The 27904-nt window shown below is 33.7% G+C and overlaps 1 long non-coding RNA gene across 1 annotated transcript in view; it reads right to left on the reverse strand.

Moving 5' to 3' along the window:
* Positions 1-1577: 1577 nt before the first annotated feature.
* Positions 1578-27904, reverse strand: part of LOC118166108 — a 75223-nt gene continuing 48896 nt past the window's right edge. Inside the window, exons 2-3 of the long non-coding RNA XR_004750352.1 lie at positions 11264-11387; positions 1578-2751 (exon numbers count right to left, since the gene is read on the reverse strand). This is a non-coding gene — a long non-coding RNA (uncharacterized LOC118166108). The remainder of the gene's footprint in view (positions 2752-11263; positions 11388-27904) is intronic.

Raw genomic sequence — 27904 nt, forward strand, 5'->3', positions numbered from 1 at the left:
AAAAAGGAAAAAAGACGAGGAAGTGGGGGGAGGGGGGGGGGGGTTGGCATCCCACAGGCCAGAGGAGATCCATTTTGCAGGCACATCATGAATGTACATACATTAATAGAAAGATCAACAGAGATTGACAGAACTACATGTAATGTACAAGTAAAAATTATACATATTTTTTGTAGGTTTTATTATGTCTTTTTAAACTTAAATATTGAAAATCATTGTAATATGCCTTAATTAGTGAGAAAAAAACTTTGCTTTCACTTGTTGCTGCGAGTTCATTTATTTAGCTTAAAGCTCCATTTTTTTTAAACCCACATGTGATATAACATAGGTTAGCTTTGTGCTAAGAAAATCCAGTGCAGTAATTCAGATCTAATAGTCAGTAACATTATTTAAATACTCCATTTGGCACGAGTGAAGTTCAGAAGAATCCTGCTTGTATATAAATAAGCTTTCTGTTACTGTTTCCTCTCCTCCTCTTCTATTTAGAAATACTGGGACAACAGAGAATTAATCTAAACACAACTGTAATAATGGACAAAAAACACATAAGCCAAGAATTACTTTTCCCTTTGTGGAAGGACACTCTAATGACCACTGACAGCAAGGTTGGAGGAGGATGGCTCTCTTTCCTCTTGCTTTGCTGATTGTTTTTCATTATTATTTCTTGGAATTTTTGAGACTAATGAAGCACATCTCCCTGACTGGTAAATCAGCAATGGAAAGACTTTTGCCTATCTTCTATAAACTGATTTTAAACACAGTATCCTTAACCAACTGCTCTGGTAGATGAAGAAGGAGAAAAAGGTTTACTGTCTGTTTTACAGCATAGAACTGTGCTTTGAGGATGTCTTACTCCTAGGTAGATGGGATTCATCATACTACCCGGTCATCCCATCCAGATGACTAGTTCAGGGCTGGTAAGCAGGAGGAGGCTTAGACAACACCTCAAAACAAAATCAAACCTGTATCTCAGAGGTATGTGGAAGTATCATAGCTCATCAGCTGCAGGAAGAGGAAAGACTGAAATGAAACTCACTACATATAGTTCATCATAAATCAAGTGGCAGTTGCAGTTTTTCAGAGACATTAATGAAAGTAATGAAAGTTGGCCTTTCACTTAAATATGCCATCTTTGCTCTTATGTTTCATCTTAGGTGCAGCTTAATGTTTTTGAGAGGGTTCTCTTTTGTGCTGAAAGTACATTATGGATAAGTTAATTTACCTATGTATTGCAGTGTACCATGTACCTTTACGTTAGCCTCAAGGACAAGAACACATTTCATTCAGAACAATGAAAGCTTTTTTTTTTTTTTTTTTTTATAAATTAAAACCAGTCTGTTAAAAATTGTTTAATCTCTTCCACCAAATTCCTCCCGTTCAAAGAGCTCTTAGAGAAGCTCACACTCAAGCCTGGAAGATTAAGAAGCAGTACTTTAATACAAGAGGCCTAAAATCTATGTTTACAATACAATTACATATTTTGAGAGTTATGGTGCACTGCAATTAGGTCTTTTTCTTTTTCAATAAAGTTCTTTCAACAAGTTTCTTCATAACAAAGAAATTGAGCAGATGGGACATTCACTTCAAAATGCAAAATGCACTTCTATGCAGGTCAAAAGCCCATGCAGTTGCAGCCCAATTTTTTAAGACATACATGCATTTCAATCCATTAAACAACATTTGTGCTTAAAATGGAATAAACAACCATACTTCATTCAACAGGATAATCCTTCTATGAGGCTGAAGAACAATATACTTAAAAGATCCCAGATTTTGTCTGGAATCAGTCATGTTTGACATAATAATGAACACAAAGTCAGATCATGTATGCCACAGGTTTGATGGTGCATAGCCTACCATTTCTCTTAGCAACATTTCTGTTTTACTTCTGATTGGACTGTCATGAAATACATGTATGAAAGCTATTTTTTTTTTTTTTTTTCCTGTTTTGGGATGTATGGGCTTTTAAAATAGGTGAGGTATGGTTTTACATTCTCACATCTTAGATCTCTCTCTGAAGTCAGTGAGGCACCTCAGTGGGATGGAAAGATACCTCACATGTGCCCCAGCTGTTAGGTTAAGCAGAAAGATGTTTAGAGAATGAGGAAGCTCTGTTTCAAACATATGGTTAATTACTGCCAGGAAAGAGAAGTCAGTAAACATCACACACTTGTTTTCACATTTGCTAAGGTAGGAGTCCCTGTACTACACAAAATTATTTCAGCTCAACACAAGTCCAAATGCCACGACAAACCTGGTCAGATAAAGACAGTAAATTTTCTCAGCACTCCCCACCCCTCCCAACCCCCCCCAAAAAAATGCATCTGTCTTTCCAAGTAAGTAGAGTATAATACAGAATTTGACTTTGCTTGTCCTATAATATTTCTTTCCATTACAAGAAAGTCTTGATAATACATAGTATGTTGAATGCCAACACATTCTACATTTTCTGAGCAAAAGTACCCAACAAATCTGATACACTGCTTGCTTACAGACTGCCATGAAAATAATTTGCCAAAAAAAAAATCTATATTACAAACAAAGCTGAATAGTATGACCTTCATACTTTTTCTTGAGCAGTAGCTGACACCTATACTATTTACAAAATGATCTGATATAGCATAGGGAAAACAGTCTAAGTACCTTTTTTAATAGGGATTTCTGCATATTATACTCTCTATTTTTTTCTCCATCTGGTCAATTCATTAACAAAAATACATGGACAACCATTTTCCAATAGTAGTCAGGACACTGGGGGAAATATGACAATTCTTATGAAAATTAATTGAAGTTGAAGCTATTAGCACGCATTTGAATTGACTTTTCTTATCTTGACCACAGCTACTTGAGCACATTAATTACATAGTTGATCTTTCTGAGTACAGGAGGGAAAACTGAGTTGTTCATTCTACATTTCATACCTTGTACACTGTCCATTCAGGAATGTATCGTGAAATGTTAATTATCATGAAAGGGAAAGCCAACTCTGCTCAAGAGAGGTCATATTTTCACATTTTCTGCTTTAATCAAGCAAGAGAAATTACTTCAGAAATACGAAGGCAACCAAATGAAGGACAGACAAAGATTAGCATATATAACAATTAATAATTGCATTACACTGCAACAACAATAAATCCTATAAAATATAGAACCAATTACAACACACAAATCATTACTAGACTAGATTTATGAGGGAAACTGCATTTCAGTGGGAAAAAGCAAGCACACTGCAAAACAGCTTCCTAAACACTGTTCTTGAAAGAGTTTAGGAACACTGACTGCAAAAAAAACAATCAGAAATCTTGGAAGTCACAGCGGATAGCGGATCATCCCTTTGAATACCAGTTGTTTATATGTGACCAACTGACTTGAATAATCTTTCATGTTTCATGGCTATATATCAGAACTATATAAAATCATGATGCTCAGCTTGAGGAAAAAAACACACTAAGGTTTTGCGAAACAGGTTAAAAGTACAGAGCATCACCACAGAAATAATAAAAAAAAATAACACAGATGTTTGAAAAGATGACATAAAAAATGTCTTTTAATCAAAATATTATTAATTTCCCCTGCTACATGATTATCTTTGCAAAGGTAGTATTAGTCAATCTTGCTGAACTCACTCTTGTAGTCTCCAAATTATCAATTATTCTCCCTTGTTGCCCCAAAACGTGTTTAAATGCTAGTGCTATAGACACATTTCTCTCATACATCTACAACTATCTCTCACATACATCAAAAAAAAAACATCTTAATCAATACTTGGATTAAAAGATTCCATACACAGTACCACAGACAGCAGAGCAATAAAATAAATGTAGTTTGCACTTTTGATCATAATGAGTATTGCAGGAAGGAAATCTGGGCTGTACATTCACGTCCATTCATCAAATTTCTTCTTGTAAGTTACATATGCTGTAAAAAGAGAAATGTAGCAAGCCTCTAAAGCACACAGGCCAACTGATTATTTGCCACAGAGAACAAATGCATAGCATTCAGTGGTAGCAGCAGTAGCTTTCTACTGTGTAAGAGGAGTATTTGATCAGAAAAACTGAACAGAAACACAGAGATAGAAGAATGAAGATAAAAACCTTTCCAAGTTCATTTGTGATTAACTGAAGCTCTTAAACAAATTGTCAAAACTAGGAGTACAGACAGGACAAGAGCCTTCTTGGTTAATAAATGATTACCAAAATTCTGTAGAATCTAGAGAAGAAAACATGCCACAGTCTGGATGCCTAATGTATTTTTGTTTGGTATATTTTGTGTGCAGGGTAACTTGAGCAAAAAAGTGCATAAATAATATATTAGCAACTAATTTGACAGTACTTGCTTTCACTGTAACTGGAGTGTTTGTGAAATTCTACCATAACAGCTATATGGACAGGTGAATACAAAGAAAGTGGAATAAGGAATACATAAGGAATAAATAGGTATTTTTCAATTTAGAATATTCCACTATTTTTTATTTTTATTTTTAAAGGAGTGCAAAATATATTGGAATCAAATGCAATAACAGCACTCTCCTGGAATTAACTGCTTAAAAATAACTGAATACTGAACTAAAATAACTTAGGATGCAATGAACTTGGCAAAAGAGACAAAAAGTATAGCAAGAAAACAGAAAGTTCTGAAAGCTAGATATTCACAGCTGGATATCTAAAAGTCCATAAAATAATACAAACACGAAAAACCTTTGTAGAAGCCCTCCAAAAAATGAAAACAAAACAAACAAAAAAACTCAAACAGGTAGACGTTCAGGCTTTCACATTGAGTAATCAACATTTGTGATCAAAATTCCTGCTCAGCCTTACAGCAGCAAGATAATCAAGTCCAGGGATGCAAAATTAGAAATTTGTTTACCACCGAGGTTTAAAATAAATAACAAGTGGCAGAACACTATTTTTTTTAAGAGATGCAAAAATTATATTGTGTTGTTTACTATATATTTTGGCAGTAAGCACACAGGTCACCTGTTCATTTCCTTCAGCCTCCTTTTGTTTGGATCACTTGCAGGTTCAACTATACAAGTACTTGAAAACTTTACCATTCCCATTCTGAAACTAATTCCTTACTTCTGTCTGATGTAAGAGTTTCTAGAAGGTAATAATCAAATACCTATCCACATTCATATATTAGATGTCTAAAGTAGAAATCACACAACATTTTTACTGCTGAAATACATGAAAGACATGATTACTGTCCTGAGAAGTTTGAAATAAAATTCAGATAAACAAGAAGCATAGAAACAAGACAGGTAAAGATATTTCTATACTGAGAGAGTCTGTAGATGATTTATCCAGAGAATTAGGTCTTAAAGATGGACTAAATATAGATTATTAAAACTATTACTATTTAAATATGGTCTTTAATTGCTTCTACTTGACAAAGGTGCTATTTCTTTTAATTTATTTCTGTATCCCTGTGTACTCCCAAATATTTTTTTCCTGCCTTAGAAGAATATCTCACAATAAGGAGACCTTTTCACAGATCCTGCAAAGTTAATTGAAGCAAGGTAAGTACTAAAGTTAATTGAAGCAAAGAAAGCTCAGTACCAAGGTGAAGTCATCTTCACTTAGGGTTCATATTTAGTGGGCAGTCAACCTAACAACACTGCTAAAGGGAATAAAATGTGGTGTGTCAGATTTAATGATACAGAAAGTAGAGAGATAGTATTAAAATGCAGTGCAGATACATAGTTTGAGAGAGTTTATGAGCCTTAGGTTTTACTATTCACATTCGCCTATATGATTGGATGCTGTATATTACAATGCAATATTCAGATGTTCAGAGCAAGGTTGTGACACTGTTGTATAAACCTTGTAATGCAAAAGGATTCAGTCTCCACACAGTAAGTCTTCATACACATAGTTTTATGCTTTTAAAGATTTTATGAAACATAACCTTTCATACCGAATGAAACCTAAAACAAACAAACAAAGAAACAAAAAACAAGATCATGATTGCCTTTACAAACCGATTTGGCTTTATTCTTTTAATTCTTTACATTCATCTGAAACTCTATACCTAGTATAGTCAACTCATTCTGTAGCCCTTTCCTACATCACAAATTTGTTGTTGTTCTGTTCCTACTTTTAATCACATAGTTTCTTCTTCCTTCACTGCTGCTAGTATGGCACTTTTGGTCCTTTTTTATTTCCCCTCTCCACATTACAGATTAAGCTTTACTGATATGTTTTATTTCTATAGATCCCTACTGTTGTTTTTTTTTTTTTTTTTTTTTTTTTTTTTTTTCCAAACCAAATCCCTGTACTTCTTTAGACTTAACATACTGCATTTAATTAAAGAATAACTAATGTGGACCATCTTGAAATTGATGGCTTTTCAGAGTCTATTAAAAGCCCTTAATTTATTCTAGTGTTAATATCTTTAAATATTTGATTAAATAGTAAAGAAAGAAATGTCTGTTCTCATATAGTGAAATGATAGACTGCAGATTAGTAAAAGCAAAGAATGCCAAATTTCATCTTCATTATATTACAGTATTTAGGACAGTGCATTTTCTCTGTAACAATGAGTTAATATATTTGCAGCTATATTTTTTGTATTTGCAGATGAGTAAACATCATGGAGGACAGATTCAGCCTCTCAGTGTAAGAAATGAATAAATAAATATATCATAGTACACAAACTGTATTAACCATAACAGATTAATGAGCAAAATCTGAATAGCAAATCATGAAAGTACAAATTGGTGGAGATCGGATTTTTAACTGTTTCTGATAGAGGAAAAAATATTAAGTACACAAGTAAGTCCTTTTTTCTTCCATTTTATTTTCTCACATGAAGAATCTAGTGCTCTTCTCCCAGTCTCTGACACTCTAAAACAATGTCTGGATAATTTGGATCAGCGTCAGGATATGCTGCACTATAGTGGAAGTTTACTTGCTTTTGTTCTGCCCTATGCAGGTGAGGTGTCTTTCAACATCACTCCTGTTTTCTCCATTTATATATCTCAAAAAAAACAACTAAGTTTCTGGGTTTTGTTAGTCAATAGATTTTCTCATTCTATGACAGCATAATTATTGCATCATTGCTAAAAATCCCCTTTTTTTGATGATGGAAATTGAGTCATCCTATTATACAACAGGCCCTAATCCTAGGGTCAAAGACTTCCCTGTTGAAGCATGTTGCATGTGCCAATTTACCAGAAAGAGGATTTGGTCCTCAGGATTCTTTGGAAGTGAAGAAGTGAAATGTCTGGTGAAAATTACAGAGCTTGATAGATTTATCTTTAGTGTGCACATATTTGGAAAAGCAGACCATTTTACCATTGTTCAATATGACTGCACATGTCTTGAACCATCATGACTATTCTACTGGAATAGTGCTATGCTAATTTCAGCTATGCCAATATAGAACAGACTCATGGCACCTCTTAAAATGGATTTTAACAAATTATTTTATTCTTTTAAGGGAGGACTAGAGAAACTCTTGAACACGTCTTCCGGAAAAGTCAAAACTCAGCATCTTCTCTTGGCTGGATTACTTCCAATAGTAATTGTTGTAGCAGAATTTGAAACAATTCCTAACTCTTCGACAGCACTTCTCTTTGATTCCCTTCTTTGGCCTCTTGTCCTGAGCTTCAGAGCCATTCACAGCCTTGATTTTTTTTTCTACTTTTACGTTATCTCAGATCCACTCATATGAGCAAGAACAAAATATTCATAGAATAATAGAATCAATCAGGTTGGGAAAGTTCTCTGGGATCATTAGGTCCAACTGTTAACCTAGCACTGCCAAGTCTACATTCAACAAGCTCCTGCTTCCAAAACTGCTCATACACTCCAATATTGTGAATAAATACCTACAGAAATGCATATGTTCAAGAACTGATTTTAATAAATGACAGCTCTTCAGTGCAAATATAGGCATTAATTAGCTTCCTCTAATCTTCCCTGACTTTATGCTGTTGCTGGTTCTCAAAGTGCTCACACAAGAAATTCCACCCTATGGGTGTTCGCATAAACCAACTGAGACTCACAAAGGACTGTTCTTATCAATCAGAGAAAGCAGAATTTCAGTATAAGTCACTCTTCTCCCTAAGTCTGTACAGCACCTAACTCGAAGCCTGCTGCCAATTGGAAATTTTCAGAATTTATAAGAAAGATGATAGTTTTATTAGGTGTCAAAATTTTAAAGTATTTATAAACAATTCAATAAGTATTTCAAGTTCTACATTTTAAAAAATGTAATGCTGCTTTTTAATTGATTTGTTGGTTCACACAGTAGTTCTTCCATGGCTTTGTATATGATTCTATGTTATTCTTTAAATTATATAGACAAACAACTATTTCTAAGGAGAATACTTTTCACATTATTAAGGTTTTCTTATCTTTTAGATCAAAGACTTAGTTTTTCATCATGTATAGTTATGTCTATAGGTATTTAATAAAATATGCAAATTTTTCAACGTATTTTTTTTTCAGCAAAGTAAAATTAATTGTTTCATATCAACCTCAATTGAACTTGAATTGAATTGAATTGAATTGATTGAATCTTTTGAGTTCTGAATGTTATGATGTTCTCTGCCTTTTTGTTTGTTTGTTTTGTTTTCATTTGGGAGGGGTCTGATTTCCAGATTTATCAAGTTTTCATTCACCTGGAAGAGACGATGTTCAAGAAACCACAAAGACAGAACTTCTGAACCATAATTATCTTATGATTTTAAAGCTTGAGAAGTATTCAGGTACATGGTAATAGGAGTTGGTGAGTACTGATGCACTTTACAAAGACAGACATCAGTAATCACTGCACACAATGATTACAGCAAAGGAAACTACTCTTTGAGGTAACAGCATCCTCACTCTCACAGAACAACTTTTACTTTGGATAAGTTTTTAATATACAGGTTTGAAAAGTGGAATATGAAAAAATATTCTTCTATTTCTGAAATCACCTATTTTTCCAACTTTTCTTCAGGTGAATGACTATTGCAATATAATATATGAAACCTCTGATTTCCCAGAAAGAAAAAAAAAAAAAAGAAGAAGGAAATTTTAAAATATCTACACAACAGTCAATATTCACTCCCAGGTTTGCATTTAATCTTTGAAATAATTAAACATCTTCTTAATAATTAATCTGATTTGTAAAATTATTAGAAGGTATATCTGTCCTGTGATTATGAATTATTTACTATGAATTTAGATTCTCTGAAAGTTTAACGTTGTTACTAATCTACAGTTTCATAAATTTTCTTTGCGATTAATCAGAACTCATGTGCAACTCCAATATCCTGATTTATACTTCAGCTAAATTAAAACTGTAAAAAAATGACCTAATTAATTAATTGTTGTTCACAGATTATTAAAACATCAGTTTTCAAACTTCAGCAAAGAAACAGACCTAAGTAGCTGCTTACTAAAATCCAAATATGCAAGTGAGGCATTTTTCCTTCTTTTCATATATGCCCTACTTTTATGAAAATGCAGTAAACTTCAATATATTCAAAATACCCTCCCTTCCCGTTCTACTCTCCTGTTCTGTCATCCATATATAAATCTCAGAGGAAAAATCAGTTGATGATCTGTATCTCCAAGCTAGCATTCAATTACTCTCTTCCCTCTAGATTACTTGTCAGAAGCTATGCACTGATAGAAGCACTCCTGCAGTGCATATCTGAAAAAGTCCTTCAAACACTGATCAAACATACAATTTACAGGTAGTTTCTCACAGTCCCCCTTGTGTGATCCAAAACCATGATACAGGTGAACATTTTTTACCCATAATGTCCATTCCTTACTATTATAGCGTTTTTCTCCAGTTCTTAATATGATCAGTTTCAGTCCCTTCACAGGTAAAATGGTTTTACTTTATGGTAAAATATAGCATCCTGCTTTAAACTGTTACTTTTCATGAGGAAGACTGACCTTTTTAAAAAAAATACTGAAGATCCTAAGGCTGCTGAAATGAAATAGAAGTAGTTTCTCTGAAACAACAGCAAAATTTATGTACTGAATTTCTGACATTTTTGTTTAGAAACCAGCTTGCTTAGAAACTTGCCTGGTAGAGATATGTTTGAGACATCAAGGAACAGCAGGGAGAAACAAACAAACAAAGTAAATGACCCGGGCTAAACTGAGTAAGAATAATATGAAGAAAATTGTATGAAAACATAGGAAACTGCAGGGAAAGCTAATGCTGATTTAGCTGTGTGTATGCTGTGCATATGAAATGTGGAATAGATATACCAGGAAGTCACATCTACCTTTGGTATCCTGTGTGACTGATACCTCCTTAGCTCTCTGCCGTGAAAATTCAGTGACATCCAAGCTTAGTTTGAGGCACTTTAAACCAGAAGCGTTTCTGACCCAGCCTCCCCTCCCAGCCCACCAGCAACATCTGCCTCAGATGGCATTCCCTACAGGGAACTCCAGAGGTACTGAACACAAATGCTGTGCTATGCCAGTGGGTGGAAACCTAGAGCAAAGCTACAGCTACTTCAAAACACTGTCTAGCCTAAAAGTCACAGCAGGCAGCAGGCTAGGCTTTTCTTTTAATAGGTTCTTTTCTGGCATTCACCAAAAGAAAAAGAAAACTGAAAAAAAAACAAATTGGCAGAAAGCTGAAAGAATTACGGGTAATTTATTTATATAACACAGTCTAATGTTTTTTCATCTATAAATTCTTAGAGCTAAATAATTATCATCATTTTATTTTTTCTTGTGAATTCTAATAACAGTATGGTTTTGTCTCAAACCTGATGTGAGACCACTTCTAAGCTGAATGGAGCCCAGCTAAAATTATTATTTTTTAAAGTTGCTGTTTTTCTTTGGAATCCCTCTTGCTTAATAAAAGTTAAGTCCTTTGAGAAACTAAAGGGGGATGCTGAGCCACTAACATATAGCAGGTTTATCTATCAGAAGCCAGACGGACTTAAAAAAGGTTGAGATATTCAAATTACTCAGATTAGAGTGAAAAGATTTGGTCTTCCACATGCTATGCTATGTTCTTCTCCATTGTAATAAACTTAATAAGAGGGAGGACAAAGAATGACAGAATCTTGCATGTTTCATTATCAAATTAAATATTTGCCTTAGCTACTGGCAAGTTCATTTTATGAAGAACGAGTTCTGGAACTATTATTTTTTTCTTTATAATCACTGAGGAAATTAAGGAAAGAGCATACTTCTAGATTAATGTGATCTGTAGTAAACAACACAAAAATCCTTACACATTGTGGTTTAAATGGTTCTTTTCCAAGTATTTAACATTCCAAAGGGAAAGAGTGGATTACCTATGAGCATCAGGATGCATAATCTCTGGCTGGTGCTGTTTAGTATTTCATCTACTTTGGGGCTGACTTCACCAGATGCAGACAGAAGTACTTCTTCCTTTTAACAAGCATTCCCAGGGAGCATCTGTCAGAACAGAAAAACAAGTGGGTTATTCACGAAGATTTATAGTTAGTAGACATGGAATACCCAATAGGAAATAATTACTTACGCAGTACAACAGCTGAGCATGGAATTTTAAAAGGGCCTGCATAATTGACCAATAGCAGTATCTGAAATAACACTGCTTAGGAAAAGATTAATTTAGGCTCATGCAACAGGGCACAATTCTGCCCTACAGGCATCAGGAAGGCCTGTTATCTTACATCCAGCATTGCAGATTGGACTTAGTAGTATTATGGGATATTTTTGTGTTTTCTCTGAAGCACATAGTATTAGCCATTGCCAGAGGCAGAATATCAAACATTTATCTGCACCTATTTCCTTCATAATGAAGGACTAATTCAATTTTATAACAATAGGAGAGGCTAGCAATGAGTTGGAGATCAACTAGAGAACAGTGGACTGGAGGCTTCTGCATGTTATTCTAAAAAAAGCAGCAGCCTTGCTTGGCCAGCTCCCTTAGCAGGATTAGAGTTTTGACATTTACCAGTGCAGTAGCCTTGGCAGACTTTGAATGATGCCTTCTATATTTATTTAAACATAAACTTCAAGTTCTGTGCTCCCTTTCAAAGGGCTAAGAAAGTAGACTTATTTAGTGACAGTGTCGGATATGAAAGTATTGCTTGCTATTTCCATAATACCCTTATGCTTTGAAACCACATTCTACTGTGATTTTTCTATTTGAATCTCAACATATGACTAGTATAGATAAGCAAAGTTTGTTCCCTTATTTAGAGGTGATAACTGTGTCACACAACCCTGAAAGTTAAGCTACAAAATGCTTTGCCTCCCATTCTAATGCAGGACTGCTGCAAGATTCCATTATCTGAAAATGATGAAACTTGACTAAGAGGACAAGTTTCAGCTGCTGAAATAAATTAAGCTTCATCTAAGTCCCAGTGAATTTAAAAAAAATAAAAATAAAATACACATTTGACTCTCATTTTCTATTTGAAAATGAAAATGAAGTATTTAATGAATAAAAAATGTGAACTTTTAGTAACAAAGAAAACCTTTCAGCTTGTATGTTAACTCTGGGAACAAGTTCATGCCTTCATCACCTAACACTCCAAGGCTGTCACTTGATATTATTTTCATCAGAACCAAAAAATATAAAATCCTGTACTTGCAATGAAGCTCAACATGAAAGAGGAAGAAAGAAAGCAGAATTTGCTTTAAGGACATATATTTAATATTTTATAAGTTTAGGTAACATCAAATGATACCAGAGTTGCAACTGTATTCTTGCATTTAAATTGTATATCAAATCATTTAAAAAATCATTTGTTATGACATTTTAAAACAAAAATAATTGTACTTGTGAATGCAACAGGAATTTTGAAGCCATTTAAACTTTTGTCAGATCATGTAACTGTGCGGTTCTATATATACTTTAATAATAGTATTATTATTAAGAATGGAAGACCACTCAACCAATAAATTCAAATATTTAGGAGGGAACATTTTGAAGAATCTGTGCACTCTGCTTCGTAATCATGCTCTCCAACAATCACATTAGTTTCTACCTTCAATTCACAGAATCAGAATAGTCAAGGTTGGAAAGGACCTGTGCAAGTTGCCTGGCCCAATCCCCCGGCTCAGGCAAGGCAATTCAACAGTCCTTCTTGAAAGTCAAAAAGGAAAAAAAGTGAAAAAGCAGACCTCACAATTTATTTTAAAAAGGAGGAATAAAATATTTTTTAACATAATTGTTGCTGGATTCTTCATCCATTGTTGATCTCCATTGATCTCCAATTTCTTCAATTTTTTCTTACTAACTCACATGCATGTTTGCACTGTCCTGTACACTGCTATAGAGTGCAGTGCTTCCTTGGTGTTTTTATCAACTATGATTAAAATTCAGTGTTTCATAAAGACATTCTAAACATGACCCTCTAGTGCTTTATCTGAAGCTTGTCTCTTGTCCAGAATCCTCAGTTCTCTTTACTAATCTTCTACAAAGATGAGAACTGTGTCCACATTTATATAAATAAAGAAAATGTAGGAAAAAACTCAGATTATTGTTAAGGATTCAAAAAAAATAATCCATATTTTTTTAGGTATTGTTATGGAAAATTACTTGCAGCTTTACAGAACTTGAATAGTGTCAGCCTCTGCCGTTGCTACAGTGAGACTGGAAACCCTGAGATCCATTCTGCTTCTGCTGCTGCTCTTATTCTTTCTGTAAATATATGTGATTTTAGGCTGCCATAATTCAACAAGTAAATGTTCCCAGACAGAAGCAGCTAAGTAGCTATAATACCCCCTGCACTTCAATATCCATAGGCAACAGAGTCAAGAGGATTTCCTTTTTCATTCTCTGTTTTTCCTCTCATTCCTCCACGGAGTCTGGCGTGCTCAAAAAAAAAAAAAAAAAAAGCAGAGCAGCTGATTTACTCCTTACTCCTTGCACAGTTATGTTACAGTGTTCCTGAGTACTTTTCATAGTGCAAATTTCATGTCTTGTTGGTTCCTACAAGCACAGCAAAAATTCTGAGGCTTCATTGATTGGTAAGACATACTTCCACATTTATGCAAAAGAATTTAAACATATTTATGTGCCACAACAGGCAAACATAACTTTGCTCAGTCAGGAACCAAGAAAAGCCACCCCGTCTTTTTAAATTTTGCAGAAATGCTCCTCCAACTTTTTTTTTTGTTTTCTTTCTTAAAATGTCTAATATTTGTTACTCTCGGTTTGCTGAGTCAATTATCTCAAGCCAATAATGACTAGAAACAGATATGAAAATATATGATCTTTAATGAATTTCAGATATTTCCCCCATTTGTTGTGATATTGGGAATTGTGACTGAAAAGAACAAAAATATGCATTTTTTCAATGAAGGAAGAAGAGTAATCTGACTGGAAAGCACTATACTTTTTTAATTGAGCAGACAGCCCTTTGGTAACATTAACAGACTGAACTGCTGATTGGTAATGAGACTCCTTGTTCTGTTATTGCCATCTATTTAGGGAAGGTAAATGCATCTGTTTGTGTTTAAAGACTATGGACAAATTTCTTTCGGGTTCATTCCAACCTACTTTAGCTGTGCAGTGTAGTTCTGGCCAGACTGTTTACCAGTTGTCTCATTATACAGAATACCTTTGGAGGAATACAATTTTTTCACAGGTCTTGGAGCTAATCCAGCTTGGATGTAAAGGCATCTGCTGATCCATTTTAAAAATTACTGCAGAAGCTAGCTACCGTGCATGTATATATATGTTCATATATCCACTCTCATGCACATTTTTCAAGGTATTGTTTCCTCAAAAAATGAACTAATAGTCTCATATATGAACTAATAAAATATATTTTCAGTGTGGAAACTGCTGTATGTTGAGAAATGTATTTCTGAGAGGAATTAAATGTTTCTTGACATTCTGTTTTTCAAGACATTTTATAGCTTGGGTACAGAGCTCCATCTCAGAACAAATGAAATTACCTGTGAAAATTTGGAATATTCAAAGTTTTTATGCTGTCAGTTCTGAAGGTCAATCCAGTTGATAAAATACTGTGAATTCAAGTAGAATAAGATAACATTTTTCCAGCTACTTTTTGTGGAATATCTCTTTTAGACCACCAGCAAAGACAGTTTTCTCAATGTCTTGAGAACTTAATCACTCATGTCCCACTTATACTTTCAGAACGCTGCACTACAGTAATAAGGCTGCTTCTTTTACCAAGAATAATACTCCTGCTGCAACACTTACTTGTTTTTCTGCTAGGACAAACAAAAATACAAACCCTGGTATTTTCTTGGATAAGAAGCTCAACCCATTTCCTCTATCTTATATAGTTTATTTTGCATCCAAAAGGAAATTTCTATTATTAGCTTCAGCTGCTCAATAAATTAGCTTTTTCACTGACTCACTTTCTAGACAGACAGTAACTACAAATGTTCGAGTCCGAACATGATTGACTTTGGGGGACAGAAGGTAGGCATAAGTGTGGATAAAAGGAGTTTTAGCCTATTTCTAAGTTAGACAGTTTTACAATTTTTCCACTAACATTCCTTTTCCCTGGATTCCATTAAGGAAAATTCTGTAGGCAGAAAAGGACCTGCCTGCATTTGAAAAAGATTTCTCTGCATTATCCTTTTAATCAGCAATGTATTTCAAACCCTTCCACTCAGAAACTGCTGCTCAAAAAATATTAACTTGTAACAGGATTTTATTCCTCTAGTTCATAGAATGCAAGTGATTTCTTTACTTTTGACATAACAATTTAGTATTTTCATTTCCATAAGGCATATAAAAAATGTCTTCCCTCACACAAATGAAATAATTTTATTGCCATTTTTCTTTCATGTTCTAACTTAATTTTGAAAATCAGTGAAAAACAAAGGAATTAATTATGATTAATAAATGAATAATGAGAATTTAGACTGAGGATACTACTTGGGTTGTGTGAAATGAATAGAACAGGGATACAAAACAAAAAATGTAGACACTCTATGGGAAACATCATCAGGATAAATAAATCAAGCTTGTGTCCTCAATACTATTCAATAGTTTTCCTATTTTTTAATAAAAGCTGATACATAATGCACAATGAATTGTAGACTGTCTTCTGCAGTTTTGGGTTTGTCATGCTGATCACTGAGGAAAAAATTAATCCTCGGTATCTCCTCAGATTATTATTGCACATTACAGAACTCACTTCCAGTTGAGCTAACACATCTGTAAAGGGGCAGATATATTTGCACACTTTCTGTTTGGTCAATACCTGATTCTATACACAGCTGTCACAGACAAGGTCTGGAAAAGAATGCATTGAGGGAAGCATCATAAAAATACTTATAGAAGCTATTTAAATTAATAAATACCACTGAAGTATTTAATTGCATTTCTCAAAATTTTAGAACTACATCACTGTATAAAAATATAAAAATCTAAATTAGCCATAAAGACTGAAAAATTTACAATCATACCTAGGATGTGAAATCAAAGCAAAGAGCAAACTTCTTTGAATAAGCTAGGAAAATGTTACCGCAAACATAAAGCATTAAAGGTAACTCAGTCTGGAAGGCTATACTGCCTCGATGTTGGAATTAGGATTTGTTATAATCTAAATGCCCTAAAATTCCTTTACAGAAAACCAAGCTTCATTTGAAACAATACTGTAAATGCTTGGGGACTTTTAGAAAGGGAGTTTTACCATTTCAAGATCTCAGACTTCACATCCTCTCGAAAGAAGCAAATGCAATGAGATCATAGCATTCAATTTCCAGTCTCTGAAAATGTGAAGTGACCCCAGTTATATTTATTCACATCATATCAAACTTTTATATTTAAACATCTAAAAATGAATACACAAATCCCATACCAGAAATCTCTATCTTATGAACACCCCTATAAACTAGTGTGGAAATAATTCTCAGTAGTTGAGAATGATTTACCTTATCGCATGATCAAATATTCATATATATATGTAATATATATCAAATATTATTAATGTGTATGTAGTACTATGTGATGTATTCTTATCTGAATTTTCAACATCCAAAATTTTGATTTCAGAATAAACAATTTCATTTTACAATGCAGTGTTTGTTAAGTCTCATCTTTTGAAAATGTGTCTTTTTAAGCATCTGCATGCAAAAGATAACTGAAAAATACTGCAAATGTCCACATGATCACCTTTTAGCAAAGAACTATTTTGGGGGCTGAATATATGTTTTGTATCTTTGTGCATTAATGGAGATTCTAAAAGTTATCTGGATTAAGCACCATCAAAGTTAACAGCCTCTTTTTACAAGACTTTATCTTTTTCATTTTAAGATGTTATTAGAATAATAAAATTGGTGCCTGGTGGGCTGAAAGCAGACTGCCATTTAACATATTTAATGACCATCTGGAGCTTATTTTATTCAAAGTTTTATTTTGTATTTTCTTTTAAGCACTTCTTATTTTTTTAGAAAATCCTCGTTTTTCTTTTCCAGTTTGGAAGCATTACTAGCTACAAACACAAAGGCCTCCCCTCTACTTGTTTCCCTCTTTTTAACTCTTTGTCACTTGTTTATTATTAAACTGTCAGAACCATCATAGGAAAACTAGTTGTTGCTCTTGCCAGAAAAATGCTGCAGAGAGCAGATCTGAAGACTGTAAGGTGAAGTATCCAGTCTTCCTCTGGGAGAATCACAAAACAATAAAACAAAAACAAAACAAAACAAACAAACACAAACACAAAACAAAACAAACAGCATCATTTGCTCCCTCCATGTTTCCTCCCTCCAGCTACCTGTAGTACACTTTGGGGGGTGTCCCTCAACCCCTCAACCTTAGCCACACCTTTAGAGAAACTGGTAATATTTGGCAAATCCAAGGAAAAGGCAGGACTTACTGTGCTAATAGAGAACCCTGTTGTGCTGGTATGCTGCTGATCCGCCGGCAGCAGGTATCTCAGGACTCAGCAGCTCAGTTTGTGCTCCTTCGTGGCAGAGGTAGCCACCAGAAATCTCAGGCGGCCCACGCCGAGCATCACCTGTGTAGAGGAACACTTAAATAGTGTTAATCTATTAATAACCCTGCAGAATTTTGTGCTATGCAGTTGTGATTGACTAGCCCCCTATCATTTAAAAACAGAAAAGACAGTAAAATAATACATGGCTCTATATACAAAAACAAGCAAATTGTAAACAAGCAAACAACAACAAAAAAAATAAAACAAACAAAACCAGAAAAGTTCAGAAGGAATTTTTTCTATTTACACAGTTTAAAAAAAAAAAAAAAAAAAAAAAAAAAAGTTTATTGATTCATTGTGTATATCAGGCATAAAATCCAAACTTTAACAAGAAGGTATCTTGGCAAACTCTCTTCTAGATACATCTCAGCATTTGATTACTGTTTATCTGTTCTATTTTTTGTTTCAAATACTAAATTCTCAATGGTATCTTGTGTTGTTCTCACTGAAACAATTGCTGCTTAGGTGATTAGGATAGTGGACATCTTTCTGAGAACACAGGCCAGGAAGCAATATATATCTGTGTATATTAATGGGTGGAGATTTAGCACCACTTATATATGAGCATATATTATTTTAGAGAAGGAATATATAGAGAGATAGAAACTTCTTTTCACAACTACTACTGAGAAAGAAAAAAAAAAAAAAAGAAGAAGAAGAAAAAAAAAACATATTCAGAATAGCACAGGGCTAAAGAGACATGTAAATGACAAGTAAAGCAACGAATAAACTGTCCTAAGCAGTTTCATAGGAATCTGAAAGAGAGATGAGGTGCAACTGACAACCAGCCACTATGTGAACTAAAGATTAAATGGATTTGTACAATTGTTTTTGCAGTGAGGAATGGAGCATTGCCTTGGAAGTGACAAAGCATTTCCATAGTTATTCTTAGCAATATTATGAATTTAGCTCAGCCAGCTAAGGGTGTTACTATAGTTTATCCAAGCTGCCATATCCCTTAATCACCCTTGCTTCTGATATCCATGAACAAATCTGTTGGATTTACCAACTAAATTATTTATTGTGTTCATTGTTACTGTTTATTATCTACAGAGACATATTTCAGTTCACATTTCAAATCTGAAATGCAAGTAGAAATGAGTCAGTTTCTGAAAATGAATGAAGGAATTGTTTGGGATTATTCACAGATAGAATTTATGTTTCCTCATGGTGAGAAGCATAACAGTAATAAGCTCTTTTGGAGGCGAAATCTTACCTAGATCTAGTTTAATGTTATTGTTGTTATGCAAATATTTTAAGCGTTACAAACTGAAATGAAATAATCAAAGTACAGTTTCTTCTCATGAACACCTATGTTTTTTTACATTTCCCCTTGAAGTAGCACTTTCTGCACTGTGTTTATTGAAATTCATAGTGGACCTGCATCATTGCCTCTACATGGGGTCCTTCAGAAGTTCATCTCAGGAAAGCAAGTCTCTGGCAAGACAGGTAACTGTGGCTCCTATTTCAAGTGCTCTTTCCTACAGGGACCAGCACAAGACATCAAGAATCTCAAGTGCCAGGAGAGGTCATCAGGGATGTGGGGCAATCAAAAAAATATACGAAACCTTACTAGCTCTTACTAGCTAATAAGTATTTTATCCCACTGTCCAAGAAGTATTACTAGTGTACAAATCAGTGCAACATATGCCAGTATACCAACTTTCAAACACTAAGGCAAAGTTTTGTAATCTAAAAAACATTATTAGATTTATGGGGAAGACATATATAGAAACACCTCCTAAAGAAGAATATCCTTTAATCCACATATATACTGTGGGAGAAAAAATATGGGATAAGAAGGAAAAAGTGTCAGAGAGAAGTGGGTTAGGAAAAGGAGATGCATATTATCTTAGATCTCTTAGGTCTCCAGAAAACGTATGATGCTCATTTGTAGAAAACTGAATCCCCCATATCAAATATGTGCAAAAGTCTTGGATAATAGGATACCATGGAGGAGCTTGAAATTAGATCTAGGGAGAGAGACTCTCTGCATGACAGATGCATTGCATGACTGACAGTTCTCTGAATTAGCTCAGTACTGTGTCCACCATAGTAACATCTCATGCAAAATGGCTAAAGATCAGATCTATTTAGTCATGTGTGGATATTTGAAAGACCTGCTATGGTAACTTAAAATTCAATATTTCACTCAGGTTTACATATTTTAAAATACATTCTGTTGTAGCCTCTTGTTATCTGTATCATATACAACACATTTCAAATATATGGAAAATCAATAGCAAATATATATATATATATTTCTCAGACAACCTATGACTTAATTTATGCAGTTTTATTTAGCATTTCACTTATATTAACTATTTGCACCACTAGAAATATGAGTTAAATGACATTGGAAGGAAAGAACAGGCGATGGCTTAGTACCTGCAATTTCAAAAGCATTTCAGAGCATTTACTTATTTAGAAGGGAAAGTCAGAAATATTGCAAAGCCCATGAAAAATATGTCTGGATACACAGGATAGGCTTGCAAAACTGCTGTAATTCTTCATTATCATAAAACATAGAAAACACATGGACAGCAGAACTGAAGTGGAAAGCTAAGAGTAGTACAACTACATTTGTCTTAATTTGTTTCACTGACCTATACTTAATATTTGACATGCATCTAGTTACTTTTTGTGTGTGTGTGTGGTTTAACAGGGACATTTGGTACCAAATTTTATTGGTAGTGTGAAAGATTATGTAGTTAAAATCATTGAAATATCTACTTTAGTTATCTCTTAATTCTGTTGAATCCTAATTGAAACAACATAGAATATTGTTGCTGCTAATAAGTAAGAATGGTATCTTTGTATATTCTTTCCTTTACTGGGGAGGGAGGAGGGGGGGAATTAAAAAGACTGCAAAACTATGAAATGTTAGTTGTTGAATACTTAAAGGTAAACAACTATCTGAATCTGAATACATAAAACAGTTATGCTATACTAAAACCAAATTGTAAAGTAAAAATTGAAATTTGAGTATCATCACAAGGTGGAAACAAAATTAAGTGTAAACTGGCTTCCTGCACTGCAAAACACATTGGTTGATCAGTGATAGATTGTATTGCATCCAGTGAAATAAATGCCTGCAGTTTCAAACACATGAAGATTTTCTGCACAGTCCAGACAGACTGCCTTAGAAAACTGCAAAGTGGAGTTGACTTTTCACACTAGTTGGAAGTCAGTTACATCCAGGAAGGCACTCTACTGCAAGCTGATCAAAGTTGAGTGTCCTCAAAAACAAGTCCCAGATTCTAGTGTACGTAATTGCCATTGGCATGGGGACTAAAGGCAGACTCTAGAAGGAAAACTAAGTTTCAATTAGTGTAATTTATTTCACATTTTCATATTTCTGAGTCTTCAGCTTTTATCTCCATGTCACTACTTTATCATTATTATGTTTAACTCTTGTAATCTCATAAGATAAATGCAAAGTATTTCAAACAAAATGTACTACTGCACATTACAATGTACTACTACTGAGCATATTTTTTTTCTCAAGATTTCTGATTTTCCAAACTTTTATTCCTTGTTTGCCGAATTCACAATAAAACTAAAAATACTTTATATTCCTGTTGAGTCACATGGGTGTGCCTTCATGATTTGGTCTCCCTCGGGGGGGGGCCCCCCCCCCCTTTTTTATTAGTATTATTTTATTACTTCAGTCTGCCCCACTCTACTTCAGAAATGTCTTTCAGCAAAATACCCTCTGTTATACTCCTCAGCTACTCCTAGAAAGTGAAATCTCTAACTGCCTCTTTTCTTTTTGCTTAAAATATGATTTATGAACAAATTATGTATAATTATAGGCTTAAAAATTATTTTGGCAGAAGTGAGATAATGTTTTTTTGTATTCCTTAAAAATCCATGTAAACATCTGGGGGATGAAACTGTTCTATGAGCCCTTCAGCTGCAGCTCAAGTGTACAAAGTCACACTGCAGTAAACTTAAAATTAAAAACTACAGATCTTGCAACATGTATATTGAAACATATATTCAATTTATATATACACATATAAGTATATATAGTGTATATACATGTAAATATGTATGTACATATACATGAAGTAAATATGTGTATATAAATTGAATATATGTATATAGAAACATATATTCCAGTTTGCACAAAGTAATTACAATAAGAACAAATGTAATGATGAACATTTTAACAGCTGCCTTTTCAGTTTAGTTTGTAAGCCAGAGATGGAGAAGATGCTTGGCTAGCAAGGTGAAAGCAAAGACACAACTGACAAGACAACATGCAATCAAAACCCACCATTCCATAAAACAGCCTTGTTACAATCACAATAGATGACTGTCAAAAATTTACCAGGGTCATAACCATTAATCATTTTATTTAGCTGATAAGCAGGCAACTTGCTGAATTAATTATATATAACAGCACCCTTAAAATTCCCGTTGCATAAATGTTGACAACACTACAGACTTGTATTTGGGCATTCCTGTTACTCAAGTGACTTCAGAGTCTGCACATTAATTACACTTACATAATTATTGTGCTGACAATTAATCTGAAATTCTGTGATGAATATAGAATGTTTACTTTTTTATCCAAATTGACATATTTGGTTTATTCCCTCAGTCACAGATGTACAGCCACCCCTTTGTCAATCTGGACTAACTGCATTATGTTAATTAGAAAAGAAAGTTTAATTTCTTTCCCCTGTGTACCCAAAGGAATCAAGAGGACATGGTTGCTAAGACACATTCCTGTAAAAGAGAACAGTTTCTACATATTCACATCCAGCAAATGCTGATTATGTGCTGAAAACAAACTTCTGTTAACAGAAAGCAGTGAACTAAATTTTAATGATTAAAGATTGTTGTGTAAAACTGGAAGAACTTTAATAATTCAGAATTTAATTTGTGATTAAAAACATTATGCCTGGCCCTTAAGCTTGGCAGCTAAGGTTGAAATGTGTGCTGCAGTAAAAGAAGTGAGGCATAAGTACTCAAAATTGGTTATTATTTTCCTAATTATTTTCACTACTTCCTGCTATTCTTTATAACTAATAAAAACCTATAAAACATATAGACATTAAGTGTTCTATTCCAACACATATTGTACACACAGGAGACAATTTCCTTAAGTAAATATTTACTTCTTGTTTGTAAATTGTTTAAATTTTGATGAATCTTATATGGTTATTATTTTTTTTAATTTCCTGATAAATAACTTATGAAACTTTCTTTAAAAATAGTTGTAAATTGAAAATATTTTCCACAGCCTACCTCTGTAAATTACGCAGTTCATCAGGCTGAAGATATAATTGAGTTGTTTGCTACAAAATATTATACTGCGGGTTATGAGCTCAAATATAGTTTTAAACTAAGTTCATACAAATTACTGGGGATGCAAAATGAGTGCAACATGTTTATATTAATTACAGAGGCCTAGATAAAAAAACTTGTCCCTAGAAAAACCTTACTAAAGGCAACCAATACCTCAATGTAGGAAAAGGAAATTTCTAGTAATCTTTTTTCCAGTTGGTGCTGTGCATTGGAAAAGGACTGGAATTGGTAACCTTGCACTAATATATGTTTTGATAAGTTAAGTAGCTTGCCTAAAGCTTGCTCTAATAATAGAACATTTTTGAATGTTCTGCTCCTTTGTAAGACTAGCTGTCAAGGTAAGAAATATCAGAAGGACCATTCCCAGGGCATTTTAGAGACAAGAAATGCTGGGGCTTTTAATTATGGAACCTCTTTTCCATAGGCATCAGTCTAACTGCTCATATCCAGGAGCTTCAGGAAATACCAACTTTTCAAAGCATATTGCTGAACAAATCAAAGTCTGACAAAAGTCTGAAGGCAAGACAAGAAAACATTTACACTTTCTTTGTCAGTTCTTTGCCAAGAAGTTGTAAATCCTAAGAAATACTAATATCCACTTTTCTCAGTAGATACCACTGCCCGCATACAAAGGATCGGTGGCCTGTCCCCCTAATGTTGGCTCTGATTGTTGCAGAATTGCTGGGAAGTGGTCTGTAGGGAGATGGAAAGGTAAAATTTCAGCCAGAAGTAGGGTTGTTGTGACAGAATTGACAGTAATCTCTTTATGCAAGAGGAAAAACACCAATGTAGCAAGGTATACAATTCCAAAGGAAATGTAACAAAAAGCAAAAATAACAGAACAGAGAGGTTATTCAGGTCAGCTGTGTGTCACCAGGTTATTAGGATGATTTTATGGTGTCCAGAGAGCTGGTAGGAGATGGAACCAGAGCCAAGGCAAGGGTCTGACCTGTGTGCCATGGACTCCCTCCATCTGCTCCCAGAAAGACTGCATAACTGTTTATCTCAATAACTCATTGCATCTTAGTGATCGCTTGTGTGCTAGCCAATGAATTATTGATTTTTTTATTTTTAACTGATGTACATTTTGCTCACATAGTCAATTGTATCTGCTTAAAGAGGCTTGACCTAAAAGAGGAGCATCTCCAAGGAGTACTTTCCATGGGCTGGTCACGTGAATGCCTCCCACCCAACATGGTAAGATCTATGCCATCACGTGAGCCACAGACTCAGGCTTCAATGTGGACTTAAAAACTACTTTTCTTACTATTTTTTTATTATGTAGTTCATCATTTGTGCCTGTAAGTGTGCATGGTATCCCACATAACATACATGCACTGAGCAATATAATAAATGAGCAATATAAAACCACATTGTGTTCAAAATTATAGAAACATTTAAGCAATACAGTAATTATATCAGTAACTTGGAGAACATACGACACTTGGAAAAAAAAATAAGAGCCAATGATCTCAGTCTAATCATATCCCTCAAATTTTATCTGGTATTTCAGAATTAATTCTTTATTAATTTAAACCTCAGTAAATAGTTCATCTTTAATCATCTTCACGTCTTTATATGTAGTTTTTATTTACTTTTATAACATTTGAAAACATATATTTTAATATGATATAAGTTCCCAAATTCCTATGGCTTTTGTGACAATGTTAACCTTAATTCAATCTTAATTCAAAAGTATTTTGAATAAATTTTTTTTTTATTCCACAGGCTGAATACTAATACAATGACAATTATGGTTATAACAATATTTAAGTGTATAGTTTTTAACTGACTTTAATCCTTTCTCAGTCTTTAGAGCCTTTTGTCCAAAAAAGTTTGTTTCAAACTCTCAAGACATTAAAGTATAGTTTGTACCAGAACAATAGAATTAACTTCCAAAAGTTCTACATAATTCTTGAAATTTCAATTAATGAAAGACTATATTATCCCTTCATGTTATATCAATGTACATTAGTGCTATACTGGTTAAAAGGGATACCACTTCACGGTTCATGCCTTGTCAACTTCACATACACCCACACTATTTGACAGGACTAAACTGTACATTTACTTGTCATTTCCATGCTGTTGATGTTTAAAAATATTATGGCTCTGAGCAGCAAATACAAATCACATTCTTTTGTTATTAAATCCTACTCATGCATCAACCTAAAGAACTCCAGAGATCTTCCTAAAAAAAAAGAAAAAAGAAAAAAAGAAAAAAAAAAAGAAAAAAAAAAAAGAGGAAGGTAAATGAAGTATATACAATTCAGTTGTACATAATTATAATTCATACTTTAATTATGCTTTTTCCTAGATCAAAATTATGGACAGATGAATGGTATTAACATTGAGCTTTTTATCCAGAGAAAAGTCTCAAAGTTGCACTACAGTATCACATCTAACTCAGTGGTGAAAGAGGCACGTTTAGATTAGTCAGAAGGCACTGTGTTTCAAATGCATCAAGACACAAGGCAAGCCCACATAGTAAACTCAATTAAAATCCTCAGCTATTTCCATAGCCATTATTGCTATATTGTTCTGTATATTTTTGCATTGTAGATCTACAAGCAGTGGCTTTGAACACAGAAACAGAGTAAAGAGAAAACCAAGACCAAGAGAAACCAAAAGTCACAGGGATCAATAAAGTACTGACACTGATCTGAGCATCAGTCTGCTGAAAAACTTACTGAGAATAGAAAAACTTGTAATTACCATAATATAAACAAATGGCATAGCTCATAACTGCTGGATTAGTCAAACTGAATTTGACTCAAGAACAACTAAGTGTACTTGATCAGGAAATTATCTATAAGTTACCCTGAGCTTTGTTCATTATTTTATCAGTAGAAGCCAATAAAATATTGTGCAAAAAAGGCAACACACGAAACAAAAAAAGTGCACTAAGTGCACATTCTTTAAAAATTAAAGGCTTTTCATTTACATGGCAAATATATAAGTATGTTTAAACAATGCCCTAAAAATCAGTTATTTTATCTGAAGACGCTGTGCCATTACTTATCTGAAATTACTAATTTAGTCTTAGCAGATGAGATTCCTTTCACACCATTGCATTAAATTTATAAAATGAGTGAACTTTATTTTGTAAGATTTCTTTTTGTAAGATTTTCTTTTGTAAGATCATTGTTCTGTACATTGGGGCACCTCATAACTTTGTTAGCTACTAATCAGTTATATTATACTTACCAGTTTTTCACATTATTTTACCTTATTTGAACTTATTTGAACCTCTGCCAAACCTGATCATGTCAGAAACTGGTATATTAAAACACTTTGTGTTTGTTATGACATATGCAGTTTATCTGTGGCAAATCTTTTCGTTTTTCTTTCCTATATTTTCAACCCAATCTTGATTGGTTTTGAGAAATAAGAATGGAATAGTTTGTTTGTTTTTCTCTGAAATAACAGGTGTACATCCTAGATACTGTTACATGAGATTATGCTTTGTAGAACAGCCGTTCTTCTAGGGAAAGATATATGTGCTACGTAGCACAGCTGGCCATACTTATCATCATAAGTATGATGATAAAATCATCATACTTATCATCATAAGTATGATGACAAAACGATACCAAAATTTGTCTAGCTATTATTTCTTTAACTGGAGATGGGCAGGAAAAGAGTAAAGCTAATGACTTGACTTTGATTTTTAAATTAGAACAAGGATTCTTGATGAAAATATTTACTTCCAAAATAAGTCGTAAGTTCTTCAGACTGAAATACTTTTCAGAAAGAAAGAAAGAAAAAAAAATTAAGCAAAGAAAAGCAAAAAACATTTACCTCTCAACAGTACTGAAAAGCACACAAGGCAAGACCTCAACAGAAAAACACAAGCAGTAAGGACAGCAACATCAATGACAATTGATACAAATTGGTAAGCAAAAGCTCTTTAAGAAGTGTCACTTTATGATTGTCTTGGGATAACTACAGCAGTGTGGTAGTGATGCTTCTTATTAACAGTGAAAATTTAGTTAAAGCAACAATGTCTAGGGACTAGACATTTAATTTTAAGAGAAAATTAAGAATAAGTAGTACATCTCCTAATGTATTTACTTGTCAATTTTAACAAATAATTTTAGTAAAAAGTCACTGAATTCCTTACTGGAAATCATTACCATGTGAGTAAAATTTTTAACATTCTTTCTTGATAGATTTGAAGCCACCTTCAGACTGGAAAGGACCATTGTGAACTCTTTGTTTGTTCGTTTGTTTTGAATAAAGTCTGCCCTGAATAGTGTATTTTTAAGCTCTTCCACAGTAAGACTAAAGGCCACTGAGATAAACAGGAACAATGGCAAGCCCATTGGCTCTTGGCAAACCTCATAAAAGTGTTAGTGGTGACATAGAAGACACTGACAGGCTGACACTGTAAATTAATTTACAATTAAAGTATTTCTGATCTCCTGAGCAGCAAGTCAGACCATCTGCAGTGAGCTATTTGTCCTTAAGGCACGGGGAGAAACATAGCCATTACCTCACCAAATTCAGGGACTGACTCTACTCCGGAAACAGAACTATCAAAAAGCTATCAAAAGAATAGACCCACCATCAGACCCACTTTCTATTTGATTGCATCGCCTATTTTCTTTTTATAGTTGTTCATTTTTATTTTATTTTATTTTATTTTATTTTATTTTATTTTATTTTATTTTATTTTATTTTATTTTATTTTATTTT

The sequence above is a fragment of the Oxyura jamaicensis genome, chromosome 4 (assembly GCF_011077185.1).
Source record: "Oxyura jamaicensis isolate SHBP4307 breed ruddy duck chromosome 4, BPBGC_Ojam_1.0, whole genome shotgun sequence".
In the NCBI taxonomy this organism is placed as follows: domain Eukaryota; kingdom Metazoa; phylum Chordata; class Aves; order Anseriformes; family Anatidae; genus Oxyura; species Oxyura jamaicensis.